Here is a 22,185-nt window from a genome sequence, read left to right on the forward strand (position 1 = left end):
ATTTTCAGAACCAATCTTTCATAAAGGGCTCGGAATTACTTGTGTCACCAGGACGCAGACTGTATTGAATATCCGGAGAATAATTATCTATGTGTGGCGAATGTTATAACCTTAATTTCCTAATTTTCTAAGGAAAGCTTACATTTGACTTCATGTATAAAGTCAGGATTTTAAAAATTCATTACATTAGAAGCTATATTTGGGCTTTGTTGATCACCAACCATAGTTGTGATTCACATGTGGCTGTCAGAAATAAATATTTACCAGTATATCTACAGAATATACCTCAAATACTATTTATTTCTTGATAAAATGATGGTAAAATTAATCCCACCCATGTTTTGAAATTCAGAAAGATGATTCTGAAACTCAGCTAGCTCCTATGTGTCTATTTACTTTTGTATTTCTAAGCGCAACAGAAAACAAAACAACTTTTTTTTCTGTCACACTTCTATAATTTTAAAAACTGGTACTATTGTAATATTAGAGTAGGCAGGGTGACCATTCACTCCATTTTTACAGAACCTGATTTCCTCTGAAAGAAATAGAACTTACATGCACGCAAGGTATCTAGGCCTACAATACTGTGTTTAAATGATGCATTGAGGGATGTTCCTGACCTAAATGAGATTATACCCTTGGAAAGCACTGGAACTTTGGAATCGGAGCTGGTGCGTGCACTCTTGCACTTAATGGCCATGGCACCTCAGATAAGTGAGTCACTTTTCTTGAAACTTAGTTTCCTCGGCTCTAAAATGGGGATGATAAAAGCCTACCAAATGGCAAAGTCATCCGAAGTAATCTTATGAGACATAGTGCCTCATAAATAATGAGCATCCAATAAATGGTAAAAAAAGAAAAAGGAATTTCAAAGTGCATCATCCTCGCCACTGTTCCCAAAGTCCTTGAAGGAGGCAAAGTGTTTGCCAGAGAAAATATACTAGTTAGGTGGACTGAGATAAACACTTGTTCTGAAGGAAGATCAGAAGGAAAGGGTGCAAACAAACTGCCTTGCTTGAGACAAGAAGCACCATTTGGCTGCCAAGAAGAAAGGACTTGAGAGAGAAAAACAAGACATTACCACAAAGCTGAAATCTGTGAAGAGACGCGGGCTGGACATCATTGTGGAGTCAAAGAGCTAAACAATTATTCTGAGAATGAGAATGTTTAGGTTACAGTCCAAGTGTTTGGCTTTGTCTACCCCCATAGCACCCTGAACGCCCCCATTCTTATCCGAAGTGCTTGGCTTTGCTAAGTTTATACCCCTCCTTCAACATTTATAAAAACCTCTGCCAGAGGAGGGTCTCTCCCTTTGTGGAAATCAAAGAAGACATGGGCTTAAAGTGGTACAGAAAAACGATACACATTTACAAAGAACATGAGGATACTGTAAGAAAATGAGAATGCACCTGGTAATTCATCAGTATTGGAGAACATTTGCATTGCACAAAACGTGGCCTTGTAATTTTAGCCAGTGGAAAGCGTTATCCAGAGCACAACTGAGTATATAAGATTCCAGAGACTGCAGCTAGTCTGTCTGAGCTAGACCACTAGCTTCTATTGTCATGCGTCTTTGGGCAAGTTACTGAAGTTCCCTGGGCCTCAGTTTCCTCACGTAATAATCAGGATAATAACAACCCTTGCTTGATGATTTTGTTGTTAATAAGATTAGCACTTGAACTGGCAGACTCGGTAAAGTGGAGTGTCTGCCCCAGCATGTATGGCCATTATACTGCCCTCTTGTCTGCTGAGAAACTAACAGAATAAAGATGGAGGAGAGAGGAACTGGTCCCTTTTCATTTCTGCTCAGCCTTCTCCTAACTGGACTGGGATTTTTGCTGTTGCCTCCCCTGGTTTTCAACCTTTGGCTTCAAACTAGAATTACACTTTCAATTTGTTGTTTCTCCAGCTGGCAGAAGGTAGACTGTGGGACTTCTCCCAGAACTGTATAAGCCAATTCCTCATAATAAATATCTTTATTTACAATGTAAAATACACTAAGTGTACTAGAGCTCTATAAACTATAAAAATAATTAATTCTCTATAGATCTACAGACTGAAGACCTATCAGAGAATGTTGGATGATAAAACTATCTTGTCCTCGTCCACCTATATTTCTTTGAAGAAAATGAAACTCATACAGTATAAACTGTGGTATTTTATTAAAGATTTGCTTCTTATCGCTGAGCTTCTTATACGGATTGGTCAAAATTTGGGAAGTGGAAAAATAGAGTAAGGGAATTATGTTGAAAATTCACTTTCTTGAAGATACTGCCTTCACTTAATTGTTAATATGTCCCATGACCAGAAGTAAGAAAAAAATATTTCCAAGGAAAGGTCTAAGTAGCATTCAACTTGAATCCACCCTGCCCCACATTCCCTCTTCCCTCATGCAACATAGGTGCTCAGGGAAATTAAATTCCTGGCGGAATGAATAGACACTGCAACTTGTATTTACACCTGTAGAGATTACCAAGTCATCAAGTTTGTAGTATTGAAAATCTTTATCAAAAGTATTTTCCCAACTTCACTTATAGAAAAGCATAGAAAATCGAGAATCTTAACAGAAATAGTAATTTCCCATATTAATCCAATGCTTAAGCAAGTTGATGCAGAAATCCATTGTATTAGATTTAATTGATATTTTCAGTTTACGCACATATATTGATCCAAACACACATTTACACACATATACAAAAGTGTTTCTATTGTAAATAATACTTTAGGTATCAGCAAAGTTCCAAAGTTCATTTTTTAATGAGTATGCATTACACTGTAAATTTCAAAATTGTCTCAAGTAAACAACCCATGTTTCCACAAAAATAATATTTATTGACTAAGAATTTTAAATCTTTATTGTAAAAGCAATATGCAAGTCTAAGCAAAGTAACATTACAATCTGGAAAACATACTGTAACTGTTAAGTCTTTGAGTATTATATTCATGGTAATTATTGCATCTTTTTATTCATTTTTAGAATTGATTTATAAAGAGACCTAATGATCAAAGTTTCTAACTTCTTTTTAAAAGCCTGTAAAATTAAAATTTGTTTAGAGAATTAAATTCATCTTCTCATTTCAAAGATGTTTTTCCCAATAAGAAAATCTGTTCCAACAAGTGATGAAAATTACATTTCTAAATTCCACATTCTTCTAGGACATTCTGCTTTTATCAAAAAGCAGATTTTTGTACAATAAATAGTGTACTGTGTAATTTTCCCACTCAATCCCTTTAAGAAGTTAGTAAAATGAACAATCAATCCCCATGATCTTTACACAGTTGCTCAGTACATTAGAATATTTCACATAGATAATCACTAGTTCAGTGGGAGTTCTCTGATTGCAGAGGATTTAACTATTTAAGTAACCACACTGGGTAGGATACTTGGCAGATTTCACTGCTGGAAATATCACATGAATCACTTGCCAATCTAATTCTAGCAAAGCAAGCAGTACAAAGTTCACACTAAAAGTTAAAATCTCCTTAGCAATGAAGTTACCTGTCTCCCTCCAAAATTCTCTTTGGCGTAATACTATAATTGATTACAAAAAATTATTTCCACCTAATATCTAACTTTTTAAGAAGTAATTCTGATTGGTACAAATGGAAAGTATGAAGTTATTTACAGCTTTGTTCCAAGAAATGTACTTGGTGATAGAAGATCAACCTGGATATATTACAAATGCTTTTCATAAGCCATCCATATGTAAATCAAATTATGATGCTCTTTGTTACAAACATAGATCTAGACTTCAGCTCAGTCCATATAAACGAAGCACTAATAGCCTTTAGCTGGCTTTTGAATCCTAGATTTCTTTTTAAAATAGTACTCTCGGCCAGCCATCTTCCACCCTTTTATTTATTTTTATCCAAAGTACACTCTGAATTTCTCCTACCTTCTGATATAAAACTGAATATTTGATTTATTAAAATTAATTTAAAATCTAATCAAAGGATGTCCAAAAACCTATCAACATATCCAGCTTCCTACCATCTCAAACTTAATAAGCACACTCTCATTTTGGCTTGGCAAGTTAATAAACTGTACAAACAGATAATGATTCTAATACTACACCCTACCTCTCTGATCTAGCATGTCCTCTTTGATTAACACTGAACTGTCCATATATATACATTATTAAGCTGTTCTAATATGATGTGATTTTCCTAACAATTGTCAGTATTTCTGAAATCGTTCTTTGTGACCTGTAAAGGTCACAGAAGTATTCCAAAGGTATCATGATGAAAATCCACATCAGTAATTTATATCCTGCCCAGAATAACAGAGCAACTTCAGGATTCATGAATGCATGAAAGTTGCTGGAGAGAAAAGCAATCCAAAGCAGGAGGAAGAAAGAAGAAAACAACAGATTATTACTGCATTTCATATCAACACCTTCAGCCTGACTTTTGCAGACTTCTATGCCAACAAACTTCACAGGCTTTCACAACTCTGGACTTTCCATCCTTCTTTTCCCTCCCTTTTGCTCCCTGCTCAAATGCTGCCTCCTGCATGAATTATTTTCACTGAATCAAGTTCTGAATCAAAAGAGCCTAGATATGAGTTCTTGCTCCACTATTCAACAGCTGTGATCTGGGTCAAGAAAATCAGCTTCCTCCTATATAGGATGGGGACGATTTGGTCAGTTTTCCCATTGCTAGACACAGTAACTGGCACCCACAATTTGATGGAGTAAATGCTTAATTGGCTCAGGTTTTCCATCTACGATCAGCTGATTCCAGAACAGAGACATCATGGGGGAAGGACTGGACAGAAACAAGCTGCTCAGTTCACGGGCCTCAGGAAGCAGCTCGGGAGAAAGGGTGCCAGGACAGAAGGGAGGATGGACCACACACAGACCTCAAGGCCAGGCCTCCATGTTCCATCTAGACACACGTACAAATGGACTCCACCAATCCCTGAGCTTAGACCAATGGCGGTTAGGTTGAAACTCTACCCTAATGGCCACAGATGATAATAGCTATCCCAGGAGTATAGTGGAGATGAAATGAGTTAATGTATAAATAGCACTTCAAACTGTTGTGCCCAGATCGCGAAGTCTCTAAAGACCACCAAGGAGCCGATTCCGATGCAAACACACGAGGGTCGTTTATTTAAGCTCGAGCAGGGACTCACAACCGTCACCGGCGCAGAGGATCAGGATTGAGAGCCCCGAATTTTAAATCAGTAGGGTTTTTACTGTGGCTTACAGCAAGGTTTGGGGATTTTCTATTTAGCACTTACATGATTAGTTGATATTTAGCAAGTATGGGGTGTACGGGGGGGGGGGTGAGGGGCGGCTACATGTAGATTTTATAAAAAAGGAACAATCAGCTCATTGACAGAATGTTCATGGTCAGCACATAGATAATGGGCCCGGGAGCGTCTGTTTTCTGGGCAGACAGAGGATTGAGTTAGGAGCTGTGTCCTTTTTTTATCTGTTGTCCCAGAGCAAGGACATTTTATCATTACTTTATGGGCACAAAGGAGACTTGGGGAATAGTTGACTTCAGGGAAGTGGAATTTATGTCAAGGCCACTTTGTTGCCTTATTCTAAGATGGAGTCAAATTTTAAAATGGAGTTATTTAGGTCTCACAAAAACCATAGTAAACACCATAATTATATATGTTGTCCACCTCCTAAGAATTTTTATATTTCTTGCTCAATGAGTTTTAATCTATTCTAGAGAGCATATTCTACTATAATAGGTTTGTTTCCTGTTAATTTGTTTGCTTCTCTCCCTATATTGTGAATGGCTTGTGAGCAGGACCCTGCTACATTTATCATATGATCTGAATTTTGATGCTGTTTGGTTTCATAGCTGATTTTAGTTTTTGAATAATGGCAAACAGAAGACATGAAGAACTAAATAGGATAGAGTTTATAAGCAAGTAAGCATTTGGTCTTTTGTTTAGCTAAGTTTGGTAAGTTTCTCAGATAATTCACCAATAAACAACCTCACTCATACATCTGCAGAGGGAATGTACTACACACTGATTTTTTAACTGTCTGAGTGTAGCTTATTAGGGGACAACTTTACAAGCATAGAGTATTCTGTCCCCGAATCAGCAACTCGAACGGTGGCCTTGCACTTTTTATTTTGATAAGCTTTCAGCTGTACCACCAATGCAAGCCTAGCACACAAACCATGTATATGCTACATATTTTACCCATTGCAGGCAAGCACATTTTGCATTTCTGGAGAGAAGTGAGGCAGAAAAATATTTTCAGGTAGCTAAGAGAGCTGTGTTACCAAGAATCATCTTGGCATGACTGCACTATCATATGGCTTTCATAAATAATGCTTAAGAAACTGTGAGCTGTGAAAGATGTATAAGTAATTCTCATTCCTTTAAAGTAATAGAAAAGATGGAGCCAGGGATGTAGCTCAGTGGTGTTGCACCTGCCTGGCAAGTGCAAGGTCCTGAGTTCAATTCCCTGTATCAAAAAAAGAAAAAAGTAATAGAAAAGAGCTTCAACTGCATCAAAGGGCTAAGTTCTCCTTTCTATCAAGTGTGGTTTGTTTATCTGGAAGGAAAAGTAAAATACACCCATTCTCGGTGGGCCTGGGTAGAGGAAGATTATGGAGAATGTGGATGATGACTACAATGCTATAGTTCATCACCCATCCTTATAGCTCTATGAATTTCACGGTTACCACACAAGTTTCAAGTTAATTATCAAAGCTCCATGGAGCTGTCTTTTATGCCCTCTGGAAAAGAGAATAGAATGACATGAGACATCTAAAAAGCAGGAAGATGAGTGTGAACTAAAAGTGAGTCACAGTAAAGTCTTCAAAATATAGCCATTTAGCTATGTAGCCATGTTTCCATTTCATAGTTCAAATGGTTATGGAGTAAAAACAACATTGTCATATTTTTTCACTAAATTTTTACACATTTATAAACTGATCATATACAGAATAATGTAGATATATTTAAATACTGAGAAATATAATATTTATTCTCAAGAGAATTAAAAATCGACAAAGCGACAATAACATATACAGACATTCCTAGTTTAATGACCACGTTCTGTTCCTGAAACAGTCATTAATCGAATTGGTCACTAAATGAGGAACTGTATATAGCATGTACATGACAATATTCAGAATAAAGAAAGGGTCAAAGGAAACTGCAACTTGGTGACGTCAATTTTATGTGCATAACTCTCACATGCTCTACTGGAATGTATAACAGAACATAAAACTACAATATTGCGTTGTATCGTACAATCAACAAAAATTTCAATACTGTATAAACAAGATTACTGTACCAAAAAAAGACATTAAGGCTCTACAAACAAAATGTACAGAACTGTATAATATAAAGATAGGTCACAAGTACCAGTGGTGGGGCGTAAGTCAGAGCAGCATGTCTCAGTTGGAAGTCTGAACATCGTTAAACAGGTGGGTCCCTAAGTGAGGAGTAACTGTACATGAATGTGATGTGGTCATGTTACAAGAAATGATTACAAGCTAAAGTGGCCTACAGCAGAGGGACGCAAGCCGTAATGTCTGTCCTTAGTAGGGAAACTTTCATACAGGCGATCACATTTCTTCTTGGCACCGTGAAGAACAGGACATGAGGAAAGGATGGACACAGAAAGGCACCCGTGAAGAACAGGACATGAGGAAAGGATGGACAGAGAAAGGCACCGCTGGACATGTCAGCAGACACAGACTGCAGGCCAAGGAGCGAGCATGGGAAATCGTAAGATGCACTTAGAGAATAACCACAAATATTGTCACTGGAGCATCTGCAAGGCTTGGTGGAGTGAGAATAATGGGCAGAGGCAGTTTGAAGGATGAGGGTGAAGGGCTTTAAAACTACATGAAAGGAGACCAGGGTCTTATCAGGAAACAGAAATTCATCAATGGTTTTTGAATGAATAAAAGAGTACAAAGAGATTTGGACTGTAGAGAAGAGTTTGGAAAGCAGAATGTAAGATGAATTTGACAGTAACAAAAAGAAATGAAATATCACATTGATAGAAACATTTTATATAATGTGAAGTACAAAGTATGTGCCAATAGTAGACAAATTTTCGATAGGAAGGAGCAAAAAGTAAAACCTGGAGGCAATAATTATGTATTAAAATAGGAAAGAGAACGACTTATTGAGAACAGAACTGACTTAAAAAAGGATACTGGAAGAAGTAACTAAGGGTAGTTCTGAGAAGTCCAGTACTTATTTTATTCATAATAGCAATCCAATTTAACCTTCTAAGAAGTAATATGTGTAAAATTATGTAATATGTGTAAAATTATGCATTGAGATGGGACATTTGTAACAGTTAAAAATAGGGAGAATTACTATGAAATTAGTGGAATAAGCAAAGCATAAGAATTTAAGAGTAAGTCAAAGTATTCTTAAACAACACATATTTATGAAGATCAAACTTCTAAAGTGAGATCATGGAAATCAGAATGCTAAACATGAAGACTGAGCTAGATACAATTTTGAAGTATTCATACTAGTAAGTAGCCCATCACTGGAATAATCAATAGTTTTCCTTTGCGTGTTAAATTGTGTATATAAATTCTAATTTTAACACAGCAGTATTAAATACTGGTTACAGGTTACTTCTCTCTATAAAGGTGTTCTTCATGCTGTAAAACAGGAATAAACAGAATAGAGGGCACCAACGAATTTACCTTTGAGTTCTCTTTCCAGTGAGATACAGGACTGAGCAAGTTACATTCATTTCCTGGGCTTTTTACAATGAGATAAGATTCATTTTTCTAATGTTTCAGAGTAGAGTTTCAGTTTAGATATATAAAATAACCTGCAGGAATTCCTATTATTAAGAAGCAGCTGTTAAGAGTCAAGTAACATTAAATGCTAGGATTCTAGCCCAGAGTTGAAATGTCTTAGTGCATTTCCATTTTCTATTTACTCAGGATAGTTAGAAAGTTTTTTTAATTATCTGATTTTTTGTTTACCTAAACGTGGAAATTTTACTTTAAAAAGTAAAAAAGTCTGTTTTTGTCACATTTTGCTTCTAATATCAAGTACAATCGGTCATAAGTTTTTATCAATATTTTTCTAAATCATGAAGGTTAAAATAGGGTATAGACCCTATCACTGTGTCACCGCAAGTCTCATTTATACTAGCAAAGAAATTCTGGTAGAATTTAAGAGACCTACATGGCAGTATATTTAAAGAAAGGTATAATGTACACATTAATTTTTCTTAGGTAAAGCCTGCTGAGGAAACTCAAGGTAAATTCCAAAATTAAAATCATATAAAGCAAGTGTGATATTATACTTTGCCTTACAATTCACAGTGACTCTAAGCAGTATATTTTACTCCTACACTTGGAAATTTGTGTACCAATTAGCAGGTAGCTGATATTGACCCTAAAACTAGAGAATCATGCATTTAAGGCTGAAATCAATTGTCTTATTCTTTTTGACTTGCAAAAGCACCAGAAATTTGGTGATGTATAGACAACAAACATGAATTTCTCAGTTTTGTAGCTTGGGAAGCCCCGATCAAAATTGAAAAAGATTCAGTGGAAAAAGTATCTACATTTGTAGGTGACTTGACACTGTGTCCTTGTCCTGGCTTTGCTGGAAGCAGGGCAACTCTCAGTGGCTTCTTTTCTAAAGTCATTAACCCCAGTCATTCAAGCTCCACCCTCAGGATGAGATGAACTCCCAATGTCTCTTAATAGCATCACAATCAGTATTAGGACTTCAAGATAGGAAGTCTTACTATTGCATCATTTAAATATCAATCAGACTAAGAAATTCAATTTTACTCAGGATTCAGAGTGTAAAATGAGAGGCACCTATAACTCATTTTCCAGGTATGAAACATTTTTAATGAAGTATCTGTAATTTTCTTCTATTAGCCTCTGTCCACAGTATTTTGTTAGGGAAGCTGTGCCTGTGGTCTCTTTTTGGTGTTGAGATTCTCTAGTCACAGGGCTTAGGCAAGTGACACTATAGCTACTGCACATGGACAATGCCATTGCTACGTCATGATATAATTTAGCAAAGTTGTAGTACAGGAGGTAGGTGTTTATTTAATATTGTTCTCCATTCCACCTTCACTTTCTCCCACTGAAAGATCATACTTTATTTCCTGATTTACTACATAAAAATTAATTTTGTGATTATACATTTGATTGCCTGTAACAGATGGATTTCCATCTATTGCTCTGACAAACATGGAATCCCTGCCTTTGCGGACGCAACCCATGAGGTCGAGACATGATGAGAAGTTTCCAGACCCTCAGTTGTTTCGTCAAAAAACTGAGATCTCCTTGGCAATGTGAAAAATGTTAACGATCCTACAGTGAGTAACATACTAAGGTCTCTATCCTCAGAACCTCACATTCTAGTAAGAGACAAGGACATCAAATAGGTATCCAGAATATAAATGCATACTAATGATAACTCAACTACATGCAAAGTTTAAAATCCCTCTTAATTTTACAGTTTGCCCTATAAACCATGATAAATATCCATGATTAATTGAATGGGGAAATAATTTGTTTCTTACCTGCTATATGATGTGTGATTAAAAAGTACAGTATGAGTTTAACTTTTAAAAGTTTATTAGAGTAAGACACTAATCCTCCTCAAAATACTGCACCCTTACTTTGAACACATTTATACCATCCTCAGCGTGGTGAAATTAAAAACCAAACCAAAAAAATACAGATAGATAGATCATAGATCCTACCAAGACATTAGGTTTCAGGACTCTGGTGAAAGCCTTACTACTCAGGTAATCAAATAAAGCTCCTGGGCTGAATTCTGGACCAGCACTTTTAGCCCTGTAAATCTGGTACTGCAGATCTATCAAGGCGACGGAGACCCTGAGGTCTCACAGTTCTCTTGCCTTTTATGATGTAACCCTATTTTATTTCTTTTCCAATAGTCACCCATGGGCTTCACCATACGCTGCACCTCACACTTTGTGAAGATCATCAGGATAGTAGAGGCCAGCAAAACACCCCTCATCCCCAAACTTACATAGAAGGCACAGTGAATACAAGAGGAACTTAGAGTACCAATAGTGGGCAAGATACATCCTGTCGGGGAGAACTTCTTGGGCTACTTCTATCAGACAGCCTAATAATCAGACTGTTAAAGGACACAAGGGCATGTCACAGTAAGGTACTTGCCCCCAAAAGTGTGCATTGCATTCGCTTTTCTGAACACTGTTCATAGGTTCATAGATCCTCTACCACAGTCTAAAAATACTTCCAAATGATGACAGAGACCCTACATGGACTCTCAGGTCTAAGAAATGGCCCAGAAATAATTATTCTATTTATCAATTATTCTATTTATCAATAATTATAGAATAATTATGCTATTTATCAATTAAAGCAGAAAAATTAATTAAAGGATGTCAATGTCAACCAATCATCATTGGTTTACAGTTTTGATAGAAGAATACACGAGTTCTTTTCTTTTACCACCATCAAAGACACTGTATCCCCAAGCAGAGGAAACTGGAAACGAATGCAGTCAGCTCTCTGCACTCAGGAAAGGAGACATAATGTTCAACAATTAATCCTCAAATTGGGTTTGACGTTATTTCCAAAAATTCTTCCTTACAACAATTAACTGGGGTGCTCAGTTTAATATTATTTTAGTTGTTTGATCCTAGAAAAAATGAGATAAAGAACATTATGAAGATTTCAAACAAATGTTTTATTTATCATTTTCTTTGCATGCTACTCAACTGTGTTGGTCATGGGAAGTATCTGCTGTTTGGGATAGTTAACTAATATTCTGATATTAAAATCAGAAATAACACTTTGAAGTGAAACCAATTTTTATTCAATGAAAATTACTAAGTTCCTCATTAGGATGACAAAAATATATTAAAGGCAGAAACATTTAAGTTAGTAATAGAATTTACCTAAAAATTGCTCTACAGGTTTCCATCATTTTTTCCTAGAAGAGAGACTATAAAGGGATGGAAACTGACTTTATATTCAGTAAAACGTAAAAGTCTGAGCCCTCACTCCATGTCCTATATAAAAAGAGCTAAAATATAAATTCACTGAAAATTTTATAACATCATTTTCTGTTAACTATTGAAAGATTCTATAATATGGTATTTTAATTTGAAAATTATAATGAATTGTTATACTTTAATCATCATGAATATAATTTTAGAGATGGACATTTCCCTTGTTTGTGTTATCATAGATGCAAAAACTAAGTGCCAGAGATGAAGAGAAACATAAATTAAGACAGCAAATATTCAGATAGGTCAGAATCCAGATTTCTCAAAAACTAATATGCTTACTCTACCTTAACTATGAACTACATATAAGGAAGGTAATTAAGTTTTAATTGAATAAATTCTATGTACATACTTTAGAGTGTATTTGTTTTTCTTTTGATTTCTTAAACTATAAGAACTGAGGATCAACATGTCAGGCTGTGTAAGATGTATGAAACAGTGGTCCTTCTACTGGAGTAGGGCATTGTGAGGATTTAAAGGACTACACCCAGGCAGCCCCTAGAACAGTATTCGGCCACACCAAGCATTCAAAATGCATTAGCTATTAGGTAAAGAAGGAAACACTTTTCTAAGTGAAGTCTTCGAGTTAAGGATGATGAGGATGATTTCCATCCAAAAGTTGAGAAAGGAGAGTGCTGTAACAAACAGTAAACAAAGAAGTAATGGTAAATTCAATGATTGTGAACTTACCATGGCATCAGAGTATATTTGTAATGATTTAGTTACTATTCTTGACGTGTCATTCATAGATCAACAAAAGTAAATTATACATTAAATAATGATCCCCATCAATGTTATTCCTTCAAAATCAATTTAGTCATGTTTCCTTGAGGTGTTAAAAATCTCCTTAAAATATTTTAATAACACGTTCTACATATTCAACCATGGCTTGGTTAACGTTTAGAAAAGTGTATTATTCATTTTATTAATCAAAATAGCCCAAGGAAAAATCATTCATAAAGTTATTTGTACACCATGAAGGTGCAGTTCTGATTTCAATTAAAATCACTGTGTTCTTGTAAATGTTAAACTTAAAAGTGATACTTGAGTTCCTTATACGGTAAGGTTTTTATTTAAGTGGATGAATAAACATCAATGTCTTCTGTAAAAATGAGAAGCAAAAATAATATGTATTTCACAGGGTTGTTTTCAGGTTTCATTAGTAAATAATATGTGATTTTAAGAATGGTTTATGTATCTGTTTTTTCTATTGGACTCTGAGGCAGAGTCTATCATAGTCAAATTTTGATACTACATGTATTCCTTAAGTGAATAGAGTTATTTTCCCTAAGTAACAGTATAAAAACAAAAACCACCAATTGATTACAAGCAAGCACCTAGAAAAATAAAGTCTGTGATGTGTAAAACTTTCCTGGATTATATTCACTATAATTATTAACTCATTACCTAATTATATGAAGAATTTCAAATCTATTACTTATAGTACCTATTTCATGCTATTTCAGATCACGTAAACCAAGTATATTAATTTTGGTATAGCCCAAAGTTTGGGTAAACAGCAACATGCTACCAGAGTATATTTGAACAAGGTTTTTAATTTCAATTTGAATTGGAAATTAAAATCTCTTTGTTTTAGGTTAATAGGTGATTTATAGAGAAAGCTAGATTTACCCTTTCAGATTTCTCTAAGTATAGCATTTTAATCTGCTTTTCCAACACCCTAGATTTAGTCCCTAATCCCAAGGTAATTCTATGTCTCATTACTTATTTATTTTAGTTACCATTCTTAATTTGTCTAGCTTTATTTGTGTAACAATATGTGCTATGGATTTTTTTTCAGTAAACATACAATTGTTATTTATTTGTATTCAAAAATATGTATTTTCCAGGATTCAAGAGAGGATTACTTTATGCAGGCTGCTGCAAAACCTTTATCTTTTTGTTTAAACATTGTAAGAGGTTTATACCTTTTGGAACTTTCTATTTCTCACAATTTTTGCTAAGTTAACAATCTAAGATATTACAAAAGTTTAGTTCTGTTGGATAGTGTAATTCTTTTTAATCCACTTTACACAGCATGATACATCATTTAGGAATTTTCTCCTCCAAAATAAGAATATATTCACATTTTCACTTCTGCTTCATGTATGAAAACATATATGAAAACAAAACATGCTAGTTTTGTGTCTTGTACCTCACAGTACCATAGCTACCAGATGAGAACTGTAAACACAGTCAATTCTCATCATTCCCGATACTTACATGTTTTAAAGTCACTGCACACATTGAATTAGTAAAGAGTGAATATTGTTCCTGGAAGAAATACAGACTTAGATTCTTTCAGTTTTTCTTAGGCCCCTGTGATTCTCTGAGCACATTTTCTTCAACCCATCACTGCCTAACTGCATTTCACATGCATTTTGTTTAAATACTTCTTATATACTATTGATTCGCTAATATTGAAACCAACAACACTGCACACTATGCCTGAATGCTTACCTAGCAAATGTATTTTCTCCATGAGCCACAGTAGAGCATTCTTGAGCTGAGAAGCACAAGACAGTACCTTAGCTCTATATTTAGAGCCAATTTAAACAGTGAAACCACCAATTAAAAAGGCACAAAAATGTGAAAAATGTATCACTGAGTAGACCATGAAAAGAACACTAGTTTACAGTACAAGAAATAAAATGACACTGTGGGGTGGAGCACGCCTGTAATCCCAGCACTTAGGAGGCTGAGGTATCAGCATGAGTTCCAGGCCAGCCTGGGCTACATAGTGAGTTCAAGGTCAGCCTGAAATACACAGGGAGATCCTGTCTCAAAAAAGAAAGAAAAGAAAAGAAAGAAAAGAAAAGAAAAAAGACAAGACAAAAAAAGAAGAGAAGGAAGGAAGTGAAAAGACTTTGTTCACTATCACTTTGTTCACTATCAACTGGAAACCTAAAATTTTGCTCTTCTTTTCATGTAATTGAAAATCTGAAGATGGGAAGGGGACCTGGGGGTGGAGAGGAGATAGGAGGACAGGAAAGGAGAGAACAAATGAATTCAGACGTAATGTGTATATGTACCGATTTCCCAAGATGAATATAATTATCATGTATCACAAATATACACTAATAAAAAAACTAAACAGAAAAGAACTATCATTATGAACTGATTTGGGGCTCACCGACTACTATAATGACCACAAACATGGAAAACACAAATAATTTAGGTCAGTTATATTTGGTCAGTACTTCCATGCTGGATTACGAGAACAACAGTTTTCTAATTGGTTGCAAAGAGATTAGAACAATTTGTAAATAATTGGTTCAGTAAGTTAACTAACATTAAAGAATTATATAGGATAAAAGGATTATGAAACAATTCCCACTGGAATAGTGCAAGCACTGTCCAAAATATATATTCTTCCAAGCAGAAGTTGTGTTCAGCTTGTGAGTTGTTCAGTCATGGCACCGTTATTTCCTGAAAACATAGCACACTTTACTGTGGCATCAATTAGTGTTTAAATAATATAGATAGACTTTGCAAGTAGTCAAACAGCCATGAACTGTAAATCATATCTTATCAAACTAGCATAAAACAATACTATTCATGGCTCTAAAATGTTTCTTTGCTAATGATTTAGAGGAAACAAATATTAAATATAATAAAATAGATATAAATTGGAAAAACATTTCAATTTCGCCCAAAATTCTTTGCATCTGTGGTGAAGCAATATAATACTAATAAATTATTTTTTAATTACCAAGTAAATATTCCATTAATCTAAAATTAACTGTAAATTCTATACTTCCAAAATCTAAATTTGAAAAGGTGAATTTTGTAACCTATCACACTTTTTTAAAGTATTGATTAAAAACTACATGTTTTTTAAAAATCTTACTCTTAATGGAAGAAAATTAATAGTATATGGAAATTAAGAATAAGATTTGATACAAGAAATCAAAATGCTAATTATTTACCACACTACTCATACTACTACTAGTGCTTTTCAAAATATTTTTCCTCCCTTGAAATATTTGAGTTCTATTATTCCAATGCGACACATTATACTTTTCTTATTGCAGAAAATACTTTATCCCATTCAATAAAGTCAAATTGATTTATCTGTCCATTGCCTATTTGCAAGAATCTAAACTGAAAATTCTAAATCCAGTCCCAGAATAGACCACCCAACACCCAGATCGCAGGAAACAAAATAAAACCCAAGGACTGCCATTTGTACTGCACAAACTCATTTTAAACATCCCTGTACCGTAATGCCCTTGTTTATTCCTCACCTCTCACCTGCTGGTCCCACACACAGTTTTAACAATAATGTAGGAACTTTAACTCATCCCAAATCGTATTACTTCTTATCACTCCATCCCCTACATTCATATTGTATAATTCCTCTTCCTTGTGCCTAAAGAGTTCAGCTCAGTATCTTCTTCTCTATTAAGCTTTGACTGCATTAATAAATATGTTGACTGTTATGCCACATTAGAAGTTTTAACATCCATTTCTTGTTGCCTTTATTTTTTGGAAGGAAAGTTGTAAAGGACTGAGTATCCTATTAATTATTGATATCATTCACTTAATATTATTTATTTTGTAGCCTAAATAGCTAGTAGTCCTTATGCCACAGCAGATCATCAATATCTGTGTGCTGAGAGACAAAACAAAATTAAAAAGACCTTCTGTATACTCCTCGTTCACTGTCATTTTGATTTAATACACAACATGACAATAATGTGGTCATTCTTCACTAAGAAAAATCTCAGTAGTGATAGGGAAAATAGGGAGTTATTTTTATTGTACATATTAGCAAAGCTCACATTAAAAGGACAAGCAGCATCAACAGTTTGATAAGTTCATTAAATGTCACTAAACTATCTCAAGTTTTATTTTTCATTTTAGAGTTATACCCCATCTACTTTAAAAGACTTGAAACAGTGTTTCATACTAGCATACTTCTATGCAATAAAATGTGGGACACATAATAGCTACCAATGAATGCTTTTATCAGCTAGACACTCTTCCAAGTACTTTAGCAATATTAATTCACTGGATCTCCACAGCATGAAATGAGATGGGTGGTATTATCTCTATCACCACTGCAAATAAATAAATTGAAGACAAGGAAGTTAAAAAGATAAATAGAAAAACACTTGTCCAAGATTATACAGCAGCATCAAATTGAATAGTTCCACTCCAGAGACCATATGCACACCCTCAGTGGCTCAGGTGAAAGAAGCATTAAATGTCTTATGATCCCCATGATGAAATAACTTCTAGATGTGAACACTAATTTGAACCCTATATCCTTTGACTTAATTCTCTTAAAATGCATGTATTCACCTGGTTTCTTCAAATCAAGGTCTAGATAAACTCATACATGGCATTATATTGATAATGCCTATTCCTTTCATTTTAACATAGAAGTTTCCCACCTTCCAGATTTAACCTCTTCAAGACATTTGGTTATTGAAGTAACAGATGATTTTTCTACAGAATTTTCCATTTCTTGCTTTGGATGAATCCATTTTCATGTTTCATAAAATAATTTTAATTGACAAATAAACATTGCATAAATATATGAGCACAACATGATGTTTTCCATTTGTATGCATTACAGGATGGATAAAATGAGGTAAATAACATATGAATTACCCGAGAAAGTTATCATATTTTTAGTAAGAACACTAAAAGTCTATTCTCTTAGCAATTTTCAAGAATATAATATGTTGTTATTAACTACAGTTATATGAATTTTTCTCCTGTCACTTATATTCTACTTATATTTCCCATAAATGTGTAATTACTTATGGACCCTTGAAAACACTCATGTTCAATGTTTTGGCAAGATTACTCAATATTTTGGACTTAATCCATACTTAATGTTTCATATCATGAATCATATGCTATCTGGTTATAATACTATCAGTGATTTTACGATTGCTCCAGGTATTGAATGGATTTTAGAAGATATTACATAATTATTCTTAATATTGCCAAGTTTGATGGTAGTATTTTCCTGAAACTATCCGTGGATGGCTTAATATGATGTCCACAATTTATTTTGAAATATTTCCACAGGGGGAAAATGTACATGCATACACATTTGGAAAAATGTTGATTAATTACTGAAACTGAATGAGAATTTTGAAATTCATTATATTATTTTGACTAGCTTTTGTTATTTAATAATATTTATATATAATATAAAGTTTAAAATTTGAAAATATACATTGAATTTTATAATAGATCATCCTTTGTTCAAGAACAAAATGGCATATTTGAATTTATTCCTTCTGACCTAAATTCTCAGAATTGCCTGTGAGGTAAGAAAAAACAATTTAAAAAGATATATTGAGTGTTCATTTTATGAGAAAAAAAACTATACCAGGAATAAAGTTCCATTTGTTTTGATTCAGTTTGGATCTCCCATTTTAACAAGGTGCCTGGCATATGATACACACTATATTTATATTATCATCTTCGTCTTTCTGATCTGAGATTTCCATTGGTAAAATTCATCTTGAAGTGCACTTGAGGTTGAGTAAAAGAGCAACCAAATTTGGGTATGTTTTATAAAATCTCCATTCCTCAGTAAGGTGATATGAAATTTCATGAAAGGCTATCTTATTAATCTTTTACTAACATACATTTTCCCACAGTACAATGACTTCTATATTGGTGACGCTTATTTTACGTTGCTAAACCTGGCATAATAAGCCCCAGCCAGAGTGGCTTAAACAACAGAAACTCATTTTCGCACAATTCCAAAGGCCAAAAGTCAGAGGCCACAGTGTTGGCAGCCTGGGTTCCTTGTGAAGGCTCCGAGGGCAGGACCTGCTCCAGGAGTCTCTTCTTGGCTTGTACACCAGGGCCTTTTCCTTGCTATTCCACAGTATCTTTCTTGTGTAAATGTCTACATCCAAACTTCTCCTCTTAAAGAAAATCGGGCATTCTGGAATACGGCTGCACCAGTAACCTCATTTTAGTTTGTCTGGGTAAAAATCCTAACTTCAAAGACAGCCACATTTTGAGGCATACAAGTTTAGAATTAGAAGATATGAATTTTTTTCTGTGACACAACTGAAACAATACCACCTTCAAAATGTTTACTGGAGGAGTCATGTAACGTATCTAGATTCAACAAGCTTACTATCCACCTTTTCAGATCTGAGGAGACAACACAAAACTATAATAAAGTATTAGTAAACATCCAACTCTGTGGTACTTGCAGAAATGCTGTAAAGTGCTGTCTCCTATCCATATTTACTTTGCTATTTTCTTAACAATTATCTGTATGGAAACCATGAGTTGAGGAGTAACTGTTCCCTAAAAATGCTAGCTTTAGTTTTATTTAGAAACAACTGTGCCTTAATAAGAATATAGGAAAATACAACAGAAAATTTTATCTGGCATTATGTAATACTAATTGTTCAAGAGTAGAAAGGATAAAAAGTCTGTTATTTTTTCATATTTCACTTTCATAACTTTCAGAAAGTTATCCTTGATTTCTACACCATAATTTAAGTCCTCAAATTCAATATAATACATTGAATGTTTATGTTCCCCAAATTCATATGTTGAAACCTAAGCATTAATGCAGGGATATTAGAAAGTAGGATCACTGAGAGGTGATTTGGTCAGGGAAACAGAAATGTCATTTGTTTCTCTAAGAAACAGTTCTGAGAGAGATCACACATCGTTGCCAGGTGTAAGAATATAGCTGATGTCATCTGCGAACAGAAAGCAAGGCCACACCTTAATCCCAGGCTTTCCAGCCCCCAGAACTGTGGGTCGTGATTCCCTCCTCTTTAAAAGCTACCTGGTTTCTAGCATTTTGTTAGAGCACATGCACTATGTCTTATGACTGCTGTCATAATCCCTAACACGTACGTAAAAAGTGTAATGCTCATGTTATCCACATACACTTTCTGGTAGCTAATTATGAGGTTAATGTGAGCCAGGCCATAGGAGTGGGTGAGGCTAGAAAAACTATACAGTCAACCTCCTAAACCAAAGGAGTTCATATGCTAATGTGCAAAATACAACATAGATATATGAGACAGAGAATTATAAATCCAACTCTGTAGATTACAGGTATGGTGAAATACCTATAGAGATCACAGCTATCTCTAATACAATCAAGATTATAAGTATTATTTCAGAAAGATGAATGGGAGCATAAAATAAAATGTAACATTTATGTTGAGTTTAAATTGGTTTGAGTTTAAATAAGGTGAGTGAGGGAGGAGAGAGGTGCAGTTCTAGGTAAAGGATAAAAGGTAAAGAAAAAGGAATAATGCACATGTGATCTAGAAAAAAAAGAGATTTATTCTGGTATCTTGCTCACCAAGTATAAAGCAGCTATTACTTTCCACTTCAGTACTTTTTGTTAGCAATTCACCAAATCTTTCAATAACTGAGAGAGCTCTAGAGATGTCAGTAATAAGAAAAACATTACTTTTGCTAACAAGTGATGATTAATTTTATGGGTTGATAAGGCTAGGGTATAGTATCCCGTTTGTTTATTTTTTTTGGTACCGGGGATCGAACTCGGAAAATCCCCGGCCTGGGCATTCAGTTTTTGGTTAAAAAAAAAGTATTCTAGATAATGTGAATGTATTTCTCAGAGGTGATTAATACTCAAATCAGTAGACCTGGAGTAGAGGATTGCCTTGCATAATGTACTTAGGCCACACTGCACTTAAAATTAGTTGAGGAATTTAAAAACAAATACTGCAGCTTTTTGAGAAGAAATCTTCCTAAACTCTGTAGCACAGATACCTCGCCAGAGCCACCAGCATGCTAAGTCTTTACCGTAAATTTCACACTTGCCTCACTGTCTAGCAAAATTCTTCCAAGACATCTCCCCCCGCCCCGCCTCTCCCTCCCTCTCTTTCCCTCCCTCCTTCCCACCTTCCCTCTCTTTTCCCCTGGAGAATTCTGACTAGGGTACCACCCTCACATTTGTAACTAATTACCTACCTCCTTATCTAGGGGAAAACAATTCTTAAGCTTTACAGCTTACATGCATATTGTGACATACAGACACACAGGAATAGCTTGTTTTTAAAAATAGCTGATTGAAAACAATGTAGCTAGTTTAACTAGGGACAATGTAATGCACATCCTTTCCCTCAAGTAATAAATGTTCAAAACTTTGAAAGTATGCAAATCAAGTCAATGAAGTGTTCTGTCTTATTTGCTACTATGCATAAAAACAGAGCATGCATAGTGTTTCATACTCTTAGAACCTTGTAATACCTTTATATATTGAAGGGCTTTATTAAGCAAATGACACGTCAGATTCCTTTCTTATGTTCATTTTTATCAGAACCTTAATACTGTTTACATGTTCTCCTCGGATATAAATCTCAGCCACTGAAATACATTCCAAGTAATACACAAACCAAGAGGAATATGATTTTTCCCTTCCACTAGCAATCCCTCTAAAATAGGGTCACAGCTACACGTCCAAAACACTCTCCCCTACTGGAAAACAGCAACCTCCCTATTATGGATTTGGAGTTATTTTTCAAGATGATCTGCTCCATGTACTCTTCCCCGGCATGCTACCCATAACTCTGTAGATAAACTGCAGGAACTGAAATACATATGACCACATGAATTCTTTTACTGTGGGGAGCCCCAGTCAAATTCACTAGAGGATTTATACCTATACGGAGATCTTTTGGCAAAGCAGAAAATGTGAGGGGAGAATGAATAATGGGACATTAAAATGGACTTCTCTTTACTAGAAGTCTTCCTGTGAATGGCTATGAAAAAGTAATCTAGGACCTTATTATACCTTGCTAGGTTGTACCATATCCTAAATAGGGCTTATAATATTTCCAACCACTATACCATTAAGCAAAGCATGCTTTATGAATTATATGGGCCCTGCTCTTTCACTGAACCATATTCCTCAACTATATTAGACTAGCACGATAATGAGTTCAGAGACAACACAAAGTAAAGGACAAACGCAAATATGTTTTAGGCACAATTCTTAAAGTATGTAGTGTAATTTTACTTTGTTCTGAAAGACACATTTCAGTCAAATTTAGTAAGTTTCTATCTCTAGAAGGTATTGATCGATCAGAACTTTTATTTTAAAAAATTGTAGCACGTTATTTTTTTCTTGTGTAGATATCATGGTGTTTTGCTTTCAAATATTTGATTATATAAATACAAAAGGCATATTTTCTTATTAGTTCTATTT

At 34.8% G+C, this 22,185-nt stretch overlaps 1 protein-coding gene and 1 long non-coding RNA gene across 5 annotated transcripts in view; one reads left to right on the forward strand and one right to left on the reverse strand.

Annotated features, from left to right (window-relative positions):
• The window catches only part of Negr1 (neuronal growth regulator 1), an 813,948-nt gene that overhangs the window by 764,627 nt on the left and 27,136 nt on the right, over nucleotides 1-22,185 (reverse strand). The window lies entirely within an intron of this gene.
• LOC110348431 (uncharacterized) lies at nucleotides 5,129-10,783 on the forward strand. The gene is made up of 3 exons (XR_002393669.2): nucleotides 5,129-5,217; nucleotides 7,548-7,714; nucleotides 10,151-10,783. It is a non-coding gene; the product is annotated as an uncharacterized LOC110348431 (long non-coding RNA).

This window comes from Heterocephalus glaber, unplaced genomic scaffold, assembly GCF_053883595.1.
Source record: "Heterocephalus glaber isolate CG9 unplaced genomic scaffold, H.glaber_assembly_v1.0 deba00001442, whole genome shotgun sequence".
NCBI lineage: Eukaryota > Metazoa > Chordata > Mammalia > Rodentia > Bathyergidae > Heterocephalus > Heterocephalus glaber.